Genomic DNA, 13,455 nt, shown 5'->3' on the forward strand with positions numbered 1-13,455 from the left:
ACAAACAGGCCCAAATATGTCCCCAAAGTGCACTGCATCATAGAGCCAGGTATGGGAAACCACAAGTCCACAGTTGCTGGAGGAGGATGGCTCACCAAGGAAAGGCTAAACAAGCCCTGCCTGCAACACCACTCTATCTCCTGGAGAGAGACAGCTTCCCCCCATCCTACTGGGGCTTCCTCTCTACCCCATAGTGCCTGGGCTGCCTCTGCGTGGCTACTCCTAGGCACTGTTTGCAGCAATGTGGCAAGACCCTCCAGTGAACAGAAAAGTGTTTTGCTGTGCTGGTGCTGAATGTAGCACCTGCGAGCAATACCGGGTGTCTTCAGAGAAATCATTCAGATTTCTCCAAAATATAATTAGATGACACTGAAGAAATATCATATTCCAGACTTCTTTCTAATGATGCCATTAGGAATTACACAGCTATAGTAAATAGATATATAAGTAAAATCCCTGACAGGACTTGGCATAATTTATTTATTTCTCTTTTAAAACTCAGCTGTTAATATACCACTTATTCTTTTAATAGCTTCCATGCTGACATTCTATATGTCAGCCTTTGGCTCCCTGCCACTTTTTGCAGATCTATTCTTCCAAAACAGAGGGGTAAAAAAATTAATGATGGAAAGCCTGAAATGTCCTTAATAGCACCCCAACAGCAATAAAAACATGAATCTGATCCTGAGGACTAGTAATGTACTTAGCTTCCATGGTAATGACATAGTGCACTTCATCTGAAACAATTAGTCAAGATTCTGAATGTCTGTAGGAGGATTTTAAGCACATGACCTTGTGCAAGCTTGTGTTATTCTGCATGAAGCATTCATGAATTTCCTTGAAACTGCTAATAGGAGTTGAGGGAACAGCAGACACCAGCACTTCAAGCCTTGTTTAGCCTGAAGAGTCACAAAGGACTTATTGTACTTTGCGTCTAATAGGCTTTGCTCTGAAAATCTTTAGCCATTAGTGTGCCAAATATCCTTCTCCTTCTGCTGTATGTTATGTTCAGCAATTGCATTAGCTAATAAACTCCATGTTCCCTTGAAATCCCGTCTGTCCAGACCCAAGTCTGTGATAATTTGGACCATAATATTTTCCTCAGGATTGGTAGTTCTGCATTTAAAAAACACACAGAGCTCTGAAAACCAGCTGCTCTGGAGCCTTATAAACCCCTTTTCTGTATTGACCAAATCAGCATGACCTATGGATACTTCTTTTTTTTGTTCATTAAATTCAAGGACTGACAACTCACAGAAGATGTCTACTGTTCTTTGATCACTCTCATGCAGCCTGAATAGCCTGGTTTGCTTCTTTTGACAAGAGAATGCACTGAAAGGAATATGAGATTTCAAAATATAGGAGGCAAGGGTGCACGTATCAAAACAGAGAGACTGACAGCATGAGCCTCATTTGCAGAACTGAAAATGCTGAGGACAGTAGTGGAGACAGAGAGCTCTCTTTTAGTGTTTGCAGCACTTTATAGCCTACGGTGTATGTCTGTCTTGTGGTTTTGTCTCCCCTGAGTTTGTTCAGGTGGAGGTATAAAACTGATGAGTGCTGGAGAAGGTCAATGTTACATATTCATTTTGTTTTAAATAATTGATGATGTTTCCTGTTTCTGCTTACATTAATTGCTCTCAGGTGTTGGAGAATTGCTCAGCGAGTTGCCTTTTAATTTGGTTCTTTAGAAAACCAGCATGCTGCTTTTCAGGGTACTGTAAGTACTGTAAGTAATGTGTTCCATGCAGTACTTTCTAACTGCAGGTTAATAAGGGTGCACTGAATGCATGTTTGGGTGCTAGTGCCTCTCTGCATGTGTGCATGTGTGTGTTTGTGGAAAGAGAGAAGGATGAGGTGGAGGACTGCAGGCAGTGAAGAGACTCAGATGCCTCTGTGATGATGTTTTAAAGTATAATTTATGTTCCCCCCTTTAGGGCTGCACATTAAGTCTCTGATCCAGGAAAGCAGAGAGTACTCAACTGCTGTTGCTTTCATTATAGCTGGTATTATTCAACTACTTAACATCTGCAAGGACTTGGATCACAGATAACATAGTTTTGATTTTACTAAGAGGCAGGTACAATTCCATTATGTGATTTATCTCCTTTGTTACAGGGCAAAAAAACCCCAAACAACAAGCCAACAAATAAAACCAAAAAACCCTCATATTACCAAAAATTCAAGCAAAACTCTTCTAGGGGTATCATGTCTACAGAATAACAGTACTATTATCATTATTTTATTTTTTCTTAAAGTGCTCTTTTCATATGTAAATACAGTTTCTACACTTTATAATTGACATGCCAGTAAGGTTCAAAATGTTATGGAGGTACACTTTCTGAGTGGAATTATATGACATCATTTTATTAAAACAACTACATCTCTGTTCTGTTACTATCTTGGGGGTGAGCTTTCACTTTATCTAAACTTCCTGGTGGTCCAGAGAGGTTTGTGTTTTGTCTGAGTCTGTAGAGGCATAAGCCAAATGGTTTATCTGGCAGTGAAAATCAAGTGAAGGTGTGGGATGGCTTTGAATTCAAACCCTGTCCCACTAAGCAGTCTGGATGGGTGTTTTTTTATCTAAACTGTTCAAGCACAAGGAAAGCTCTCTCATTTGGGATAGTGCCTACTGACTACAGCTATTGCAATTTATATTTTTGATTCACTTTTCTATGCAAGAGCTTAGCACTCATGACCTTTGCAAATATTTCATGATTTTTGAAAGATCAAGTTGCATTCTATCCTACTGTTTTCCTTTTTCTGTTCTGGCAAATAATCTACCTGCTGTTTTTCAGTTTCCTTGTTATGTAGTTGTTGTATGATTAGACTGGACTCATTTTTCAGAGTTTCTAATGGGATAAATATATTTCATGGCTTTAAGTTGTTTGCCATTTTTTGTTGCTCTATCTATATGTTTTTCAGGAGTCTTTAGGGCTTTCAATTCCCTAAACCCCTCGTCTCCCTACCTAGGGCTTAAGAAAGGACACTGGTTTGGCCCAAGAAAAAAGCATACTGAAATATCTGAAAAGCCAGGAACCACCTATCTGTTAGTGGTAATAAATCAGCCCTAATGGCCCACAATGTCCTGGTTTATAACCCAGTAGTAGCTCCTGCATATCTGATTATAGACAATTCCCTCAGGTGGGTAGCAGATTGGAGTATGAATCTCAGACTCCTACATTGCTAAAAAATTGTTGTTGTCCAGAAAATACCTCATGTGGTAGGACACACTGCCCATGGCCACTACAGAAGTATAGAACAGAATCTCTAATCACTTGCTGAATGACAGGGCTCAGGAGGGGCACAGCCTGGAACATAATAGCTTTCCTGGGCTAAAGAAACAGTGAAAAAGAGAGAAACTCACTGGACATGCCCACTGCAGTGCTTGCTATTGCATCATACGTGATGCACACTGGTCATAGTCTCACTCTGTTCGCTGACCTAACTCCATGCCCAGAAGAGCTTGTCACATGGGATTGCAATAGCCAGCACACTTGCTCTGTTGGATGCAACCTCTTGTTGCAAGGACCCATGTGATACGCAGTTCAAGTTTGGTCTTGCAATCTGATAACCCCTGGTTACAGTCAAAAGGGAACAGTGCCTACAGTGCGGGTATGTCTGTCCTGAATACCATGAGCCTAAACTTAAATCAGTCACAAACACTAAAGGTATTTCTGAACCAAACTGTATACCAATATGATGTGGACTGGATTGTTGTTGAGAACAGGCAATTTGAGAATATATATAGAATGCATAAGTTTTTCAAAAAAAGGACCTGTATATTAAAGTGTGGGATACCAGGAGAGGTCTGATTACGAGCAGTGGAAAAGAGAAATAGATATATGTGAAGAGCTCTGCGGGACCACCAAGGACAACACCTTCTCTACATTTAGATGATGAATGGGACTGTTGAGACTCCACATTTGTGTTCATGTTCAATGTTCATTGTATTTTTACCCTTTATTATACCCTATTCCCTGGTTTTTATAAAATTCCTTAGTGTTCTGTATGCCAGTTTATGCCTTTCTCCCTGATTGGCTCACAAGTGTCACATTGCAGTAGCTCATTGTTTAGTAATCCCTTATTTGGTTAGTACCTCCCTTTTTCTCCTTATACAGTTTATATTAGCATTCTCCTCCCTAACTCCTCCCACTTTTCCAGCACCTTCCATCCCTACCCTTTATAAGATGGCTCCTCCCTTTAATAAAGGTCTATTTCACCCTCTATCTCTGAAGTGGAAGAACTCTTATTCCTCTGGGCTGTGTCATTAAAGGAGGCAGCTAGTGAAGTCTTTTCAAAATAAAAGCTACTTTTAAGTCAAGGAATTGAAATAGTTGACTAATTTCCTTGATGTGACAGAGGCAGTTACATACAGTCCAGGTACTAAAATATACCATGCAATCACAGCCTTTCCACAGTGTGTCATTTGACCTTGTACCTCCTAGCCTAGGCCTTTTGGCTTTGTATCTCCCAGGCAGAACAACCCTTCAGTGCTGGCAAATGCACTGACTTGGTGCTTTTCACCTGTCACCTCTGCAACTGTACAGGGAAGCCCTGAGGATGAAGTGAGTAGTGATGCCATGTGCCCACTCCTGTGAGGAGGGTTCTGGCCAGCCTAGCTTCTCTCATGCGGTGTGTACAACATTTCCTCTCCCTGAAAAGGCAGTTTTGTCTCCTACAATTCTAGGAGAGAATGCTATCTTGATCTGTGCTATCTATTTTTGTGTCTGTATCATTGACTGGGTCTGAATATCCACTCAAACATAGAGCACAATAAGCCCAGCTGTTTAGTATTATTTACATTATATTGGCGTCTCTGCTGACCTAAAGAGCAAAAGAAAATAACAGGGCATATTTGAGGCTTAATAAAACATTGCAGTAGGGAGTCTTTTCTAAACCGTTACAAGCATTTGCTGGAAGTGCATTTGCTGATTTAACAAACTGGTTAGGACAAATGTTTAACATGCTGTTGTAATGATATTCAGATGCTTTTCTTAGTATTTGTTGATCTGCAAAAATGTCTCCTTGCCCAATTGCACTGGAGAGTGGGATTAAATAAATAAATAAATGCAATGTGATGCGTTTGCACAAAAGCGTAGCAGTGACTGCCCCTGACAGATGGAAAAAAAGTCAATATGATGTCTGAGGCAGCCCAGGCTCTGCACTGCAGAATAAATTACATGATTCACTGAATGCCTGGGCTTCAGACAGACATACACAAAATTGGAAAGATAAAAGCTTGCATTGGCTTCAGATGATATTTACTGCCTGATGGATTTACTAGAAACCCCAGTACAGTCATACTGTATTGAATTATTGGCCTCTATTTAGCTGTGTGTCCATCGAAGCTTGAGTGTCCATTTAAGCGTAAGTGAGCTGGAGCCCTGCCAAGGCTGTTTGAAGCTTTGTGTACAGAGGAAGATGCAAGGTAATGGCTACTAGCTGGAATAACAGGGAACTTAAGGATGCTGGGAGTAGACAACAATGCATAAGATGCATTCTTATCAATATTAATGTCAATATAAATATTAATACAGGCTGCCTGGCACATCATTTTTGAATGATTCTTGTTTTTATTCTGTTTTAACAGAAAAGGCTGGAGATTACTATGATTTCTGTCCCTCTCTTTCTCTCTCTCTCACAGAAGGGGGAGTTTGAGTAAGACCATTAGCTTTACAGCTATCCATTGCCTTAGCAGCACGATTTCTACAACGCAGAGGAGGCAAATGAATGCTAGCTTTAAGAAGGATACTGCTACCATTAAAATACCTGATTAGAATAGTAATATACTGTACAGAGCTACTGTTATGGATTCATTATTATACTGTACCAAGGCATTTCAGTTAGGAGGTAGCAGGTCACTTACAGTAAGCCCCACAAGCTAATAACAGCATTGCTGTAGCTACAGCACAGGGAAGGCAGGCTGAGTGCTCAGCTGCTTAACACACAGGCTTGTGTTTCAAGAAGCCTGGGGCTCCGTTTTTGGCCCGACCCTCGGACATGATGAGTTTAGCTTGTGTAATGGTTCAGCACGCTGAGGGTGGGAGACTCCCTCTGAGAAATGGCTGTCAATTGCAATGCTGCTGGCATTATAGTTAACTATACTTCAGAAAAAAGAAAGTAACCCTCAGACTGCATTGTGCTGATCAGCTGGATTGGCAACAAAAACGAGCAGGGTTTTGCTCCAGGTGAATTAGCTGCAGTGGCAGTGTGAAGGAAAGAAACGATGAGAAATGATGTGCCTGTGGGAGTAAGGAGGCACAGAGACCAGAGAAGGACAAGACATTATTTTGAGACATGAATAAAATGCATCACAAATCTTCCATCATCTTACAGATAAAATGTTCATGTCAGGGACTCTGACTCACAGTTTCTGGCAAGTTGTAATGGGGATATTTACAAGGTTATTGCTCTCAGCTGTCCCTTTGTGCTGCTGCCAAAGGTTACTGCCCTGGAGTGGGCATGGCAGATGTGAATATGTACTTGTTCCTCAGCTGCCCCAATTTAAAGCTCACATAGTAGCACAAGCCATGGCAGCAGAAAATGCCTCAGCTGAATCCAGTAAAGACAGAGCTCACAGTTTTGTGCATTTGCTTCTGAATCATGCCTGCTGTTAAGTAACTATTTGCTCCAAATTTTCAGGAGTAATGGTAATAGAATTGTTGTTCTCACCTCCTCCTTCCTCTAAAATCACTCCTTGCTAAAAATGAAACAGAGCTACCACTTCTCTCTGATGGCAGAGAGAGTGCTCTCTCTAGGATGCACTGTGTTCAGGTCATGTGTGCAGTGCCAAATCAAAGGTCACTAGAAGCTCAGGCAAGAAGAAAAATATCTGTTTCAAAAAGGCTTTGGACACATGTATCTTTTGTAGGTGAAGAGACACTGCAACTTTCTCCTGTAGCTGTCTCTGACAATGCTCCTTATTGCCAAAGGACTTTCATCTGGGAGTGGTAACTCAATTTCTTACATTTTGTCTGCTTTGGACTGAAAAGCTTTGATTTAAATGATGCTATTTGACCTGTTCAATCTTAATTACCATGGTAGATGAGATCTAAAAAGCCCCCTGGCTTCAGGTGTTGTGAAGTGAAGATTGTTCCGTGACTATGCACCATAGCTTGTTGTTCACGATGAGATTTTCAACTGGCTGATAAGAGATGCCATCACCTCATGTTTTCTATCATACCAAGACCCGTTAACAGATTCCAAAGAGGATCAAGACAGAATAATAACTACTGAATTTCACCTCAAAAAATAAATTTTTCACATTCTTAGCTCAAAACAGGACTCATAAGAATGCCTGTTTAATTAATTTCTAATAGGGATGGAACTATATAATGTATGGTAACATAAAAAAATAATAAAGAATTCTCTAAGTAATATATTATGATGCTGCAGAATCTCATCTGATTCTCATTTATGCTACTATCTTCTTACATTTTTTCTGCAAAATTATAGAGCCACAGAAAGGTGGAAGTTTAATGAGCATCCTTTATAAGCTTTTCTTGCTTGACCAGTGCCAAATCCATCTCTTCTTGATGATATACAAGAAGGGAAATTGCATCTCTTGCATCTCAGTCCAAATATCTATGACTTCTCTAATGCTTCAAGGTCAAATGTCAGCTTCTTGCCTTCTTGAGTGCCTGACTGTAGATGTTCCCAGATTTAATGCATGCAATCTATTCTAATTATCTTTTTAAAAAATTCAAAATATACTTCACTCATGAGGGGAAAAAAAAATCAAAAGAAACTCCCAAGCAAATGTTAAGCAGCATATTAACGAAGCAAAGCTAATTGCTTTGAAAAGAATAGTTATCTGGGTCCCAAGATTAGTTACATGTACTCTGGTTAATAAAATGAAAACCTTGCATATTTGAAAGTCCTTTGTCTCATCCAGATAGTTCCAGTTTGTCTGCCATTCAGTGTCATGGAATATTGTCTAAAATCCCTTGGAAGGCAGTGAGTGTCTTTTCACAAAACACTGTGTTTGCATAGTTTAATACTCCTTTATTCCCTATGTTACAAATAAACTCTATGATAAGACCATTCCCTATTTCCAAATCCATTTATCCCTTCTCAATAATAAACATTAATAAGCAACTGGAAATTAATTTTAACAGTTTAGTCTGAAACAATTAATTTATCTCAGATATAGTGTTTTTCCATTCTATGGAATATAATTTAGTCACTTTTTGGAAGGAAAAGAAAAAATCTCATTGCTTTGCCTGTGTTAAATAAATTCCACTAAACTTCTCTCTGAGAAATTAACACCCCACATGTCATCGAGAAGAAATAATATGTGGGGTTTTTTAATGAGAACAGTATGTTTTGCCACCCTTGTGAACAGTGAACAAGGACCATAGGACCTTATAAAAACCTCAGTTCATTTCACAGTCAGCAGGCTTTTATGGATTACCTGGAAATTATTCAGCACTGGGCAGACTTTATTCCATGACTGAACAGGACTTTTAAGGTTAGCACTATGCACACATGAATTTTTAAATGAGAGCAAGGACTTCCTTTCATGCATTCTCAAAAAATTTGTTGATCCTAAGCATTATGGGGCAGAGAGCTAACAAGTTTTGAATGCAAAGGCCAAGATCAAGGTTTTCGTCTTTGTATCATTTGCACACACGCTTATAATTTGACAAATATATCTTCAGGAAAAATTTTTCACAAGGTCATACTGGCAGGCATATTGCAGTTATTTTGTCTTTGTTTGTGGCATAATCTGTCTTCTAAAGTCATCTGTTAATTTTCACATTTCTGGCTACTTCATGGACTTAGTACATTATAAATGTCCTTGTTATCTGCTTCATTTCCTGTGACACTTTGTAGATTCTGTTCCTTTGGTTTTGTACTAAAGGTTTTAATTTTGCTGTGGGGTATTGGGAAATATTTTATGGAGCATGTGGGGAATGTGTGACAGCGGCTCTGTGGACCCTTTTGACTGGTCACACAACTGTCTGCCTTTGCAAGGGACCGGACACAGCAGCTCAACCAGTCACTGCTAGTCTTACATCCTAGTGTTCATTCCCAGGAGTTCTTCTCAGTATGGTTTCTTCCTGGATCTCAGCATCTTCCCTGTCAGCAGCCCACTTTTCTGCCTGTAACTTGTCAGTCCTGCCTGCTCACATACCTGCCCTCCCCTCCCAGTGGCCAGCAAAAAGCAAGGTTTATCAGGAATGTAAGTTTCCAGCAGATTTCCCAACTGACGTTGCTATCTAAAGATCACTCCCCAAATGATATGCCTGATAATATAAAGAAGGAAACGTTACAGGTTAATAAATCCCTAACGTATGCTTAGGGAAAAACAAGCTATTAAACTGAGCTGATTTCCCAAGTGGACTAAAGATAGGATAATCCTGAAGGTTTTCTATGATTTGGAAATTAAATAACATATTCCTGAAGTAGAACTCCCCGTTATATATGATTATGATCTTTCCTATCAACAAACACAAAAAATTTTTATAAAGCTCCTCAGGTTTCAGAATATGTGTATTATGTAAGCAAAGAGCTTACATAATAAATACTTTAGAGCTGGATATCCAGATACAAACATGAGGTACAAATATTGTTTACTGCCACATAGTGCTAATTGAGTGTATCCTATATTGCATATTCAGCATAACCGAACTGTAGAGTAAATGTTGTGCATTCTGAATAATGAAGAAGAAGAAATGACTCATTCCCAACTGGCAAAAAGTGATGGTGGAACTTAAGTTTCTTATTAATAAGCTGGTAGAGGTGGCAAATATATGATGGCAATACACAGAGCAGATGGCAAAAGTGTTGAAATGATTCACTGGTGAAGAAAATTGCAAAGGGCTTTACAATACCATATAAAAAGTGGACTGCAAGTAACGAATAAAATGCAAGGCAATCATGTATGGTGAAAAGAGTGTTTTAAATTGCTTGTGGCTCTTTTGTTGTTTAGTGCTTATGAAAATACAATGTGGGCTTCACTGTGAGGCAACTCAGTGAAGTCACTCATTCAAAGTATACACTTGTATTCATAAAAGTAAACAAAACCTCTGCCTAGACTAAATTTGCTGCTGTGGCTGCTGTACCTCAGAGGCTGTCCAAGATCAATGAACTGTGCAACCATAGAACTGGCTGACCAAACTGAAGTATTATATCCTCTCCAGAAGGGCCTAAAATAATGCTGTGGTGTGTACTGAGTGCCCTTCTTGTGGCCAGATGTCATAAACCACGTCAAGCTGTATTGCAATCCAGTTGCTAGTGCTGGTATTGGTGGGCTATTGTTGATTATTTTAACCTGTGTAAACTAAATGTGGGGAACAGATTTTCCTAAGCTAACTGCAAATTTTTTTTACCAAGTGCTTGGCACAGGAGAGTTGCCCTTTAAGAGGCCAGGGGCTCGAAAAGGATTAGCATCTGGTCAATCTCTGTAGCTGTGTCCTAAAATATTCACGAGCAGGACTGAAAGTTCATTTTCCACTCCAATAGTCAGAGAAAGATGACTGAAAGAAACAGCTTGATCAGAAAAGGGATTTTGCTTTTTAAGCTCATTGGTTGGGGAGGCAGGCTCTAGGAAGAGTACTGATGCTAAGGAGTGCATGGGTAAGGTTCTCTACACTCACCTTTGTTTGGACAGAGGCTTAGGCCTATTAGGAGGAAGGAAAACCTTTTGTGTGTCCAGTTTAGGTCTTATTTCGCAAGTACAGCCTGTAAAAATATCTCAAAATGGAGCTGGGGTGAAAAAAAGCTGAAAAGACTGACATTGCCTCTACAAATGCAAGTGCTGGGCAGCTGTAGTTGCAGCAGCCACAGGAAGTGCAACTGATGCCAGAGCACATCACAGCCAATTTTTACTAGACCTCCTAAGGCACCTCTGTGACCAGGGGACCAAGATCCTGCCAAAGGTTGTGGTGCTTTATTCTCCAGCATGCTAATTCTGTTTCTAGCAAAAGTTACAGCAATGAAATTAAAATTGTGAAAATGTTTGTGTTTGTTTGTTTGTTTTTTCCTTCAGCTCCTCAAAATAGCCAAGCCAACTTCACCTAAACTCCCCAAAAATGTTTATCCCTTCATAACCCTTCTGGATGCAGACTGTATATAGCTTGTGCTATCTGCATTGTTTTACATTCTCTCTTGAAATAGTTTTAATCATGTAAGCACAAAGTAAGTGTATAAATGGCAAAGAATTAATTCTTTGTGAGTTCTCCAATAGTTTTTTTCAGTAAAGCATATTATATATAGAGCAGCTTCTTACCCAGTGCAATTGCAGTTATATTTTTAAATAATGAAATACATCACCCCAGAGAAAATTATCAATACATTAGTTTGGAGCAAAACCAAATGCTTAATACATATAAGAAAGAAATATGAACAAGAGAAATACATCATTGTATCACCAGTCTTTCCAACTGAACTCTTTCCAAAGTAAATCAAAAATCTTATTGAAATTGTTTCTAGTTATCATGATCTCACTGGGAAACAAAAGGATTTTCTTCAATAGCATGTTATAACTCAGTCATTATACCACAGTGAGGTAATTTGCTAAAACAGCTGCCTCTCATGAGCAAACCTTTCCATCTGGCAGAAGCCTAATAGACACAAACAAACTCATGTCAGTTTTTCTTACCAAAATATAAAATCAAAATAAGCTCCTTCTGCTCTGATGGGACCAGCCTTTGAACTGCAGGAACCAAGATTTGTTTCTTTTTTTGATGCCCTTCTCTTGCCCTCATGCCCACAGACTTGGTCCTGGCTGCCGGAGTGTTGATATCATGCCACCTTTGAGATGGATTACAGCATAACTGGGAATGTGTTTGCAATATAAACCTTCCACCAACGAACCAGACAAAATTAAGAGTTGTTGGAATTGTTAACTTTAGCAAGACGGTACTTGTGGGTTTTCATAGTAGTGTTTTTTTCTTTCTTGAAAGACTTTTTTTTTTAACGTGCTAAGGAAATTTCCAGGATTTCTTAGTAAAACAAGGTATCGATACTTGCAAAAAGTCTTAGCTATACAGACAACAAGATAAAAGACTGATTAGTTTTCATGCTCTCAGGAGATCTGTTTAGAGTTATAATCTCTAAAATTAATACTGAATGTAACCTGATTTTTTGTCAAGAGTCTTTCTCTAAACTATATAAAAATGAGTGGGTTTCCATCACTGTTTAGACTCAGATAGAATAACCAAATTTTCTTTGGTGGTTTTTTTGGAGCCACACATTTTTTCTTCTGTAAGTCTTAACAGTATTTGCATAATAAATGGGCATGTGTGTTTCATATGAGCATTTTAATTTGTCATTAGGAAAGTCTTTGCAATATATTGTCAAGACAGAATTCATATTCAAAAGAGCATTTCAGTTTGTTAGCTTTTCTTCTTAATGGAAAATGTTGTAAGCAAAGTTTAAAAACATGTTTATTAAAATTAGTGGTGGGATGAATTCCCCTGTGTAAATATTTTTTCAGCCAAGGGCCTGATGTACGTTTTGTGAAGTCAGTGGAACATCTCCCACTGGCTGTAACAGAAGTTACATCAAGAACTAAATAGGGAAAACTTGGATCCATGTATAGGCCTGGATCCAAGAATTACACTTGGGTCTCATTTCTGTAATAAGTGGTGCCAAAATGTTAATTCTAAAAAGTCTTAAACTATCAGGAAGTTAAACTTGGGATTCAGATGCATGTCTGCAAAATTTTAATTCTCTAAGAAGGAAATCTACACCTATAGAAGTGGTTTTTCCAGTGTACAGCATTATCAACGTGCTTCCCCCAATAGCAGCCTTGTGAATATAATATCCCTCAACACTACAGTGATGAAAACACAGGGCCAATAAAGGAAAAAAAAAATCACAGAGGTACTTTGCAGAAGATCTGCCCTGCAATAACATGCTGTGCACCTCATTCTGTAGACTCCCTACGGAACCTGCAGGATTTGGCCACAGTCTCTGAACACTGCCTTGCTGAGTACTTGGAATCTCAGAAATTTAATAAGTGACCATTAAAAAAGTCACAGTTCTGTCTAGAATTGTACCAATCCTCATACTATAAAATCATATCAACACTTTGGGAGAAAGGATATTGCAAACTTGTAATATCAACATATTTAATGTTCTCCTTGGCTGCTGGATATAATGTAAATTTAAAGTACAATAGGGCAAGACTGTGATATTCAGCATTGTCTAAAAGTATTGGTTGCCTCTTGTGTCTCTTTCACCCATATGCTATGTATTACTGGTAATGGGAATATATAATTGAAAGCAAATTTCTCTGTCAGTGGTTTTAGCCTTTTGCCAGCTGTAGCTAATGAGAAGATTTCTTTCCTTCAAAAGGAAAACCACTGTCAAATACGGGAAACAACAATACGATCTAATAGTTATATAAAAGAAAGGTAAGAAAGAAGCTTCTGCCAATCAGTCTACTGCTGAGAGGGTTATGAAACATGTTTTGCAAAAAATAAACCCTTCTCTCTAAACACA

Source organism: Chiroxiphia lanceolata, chromosome Z (genome assembly GCF_009829145.1).
Source record: "Chiroxiphia lanceolata isolate bChiLan1 chromosome Z, bChiLan1.pri, whole genome shotgun sequence".
NCBI lineage: Eukaryota > Metazoa > Chordata > Aves > Passeriformes > Pipridae > Chiroxiphia > Chiroxiphia lanceolata.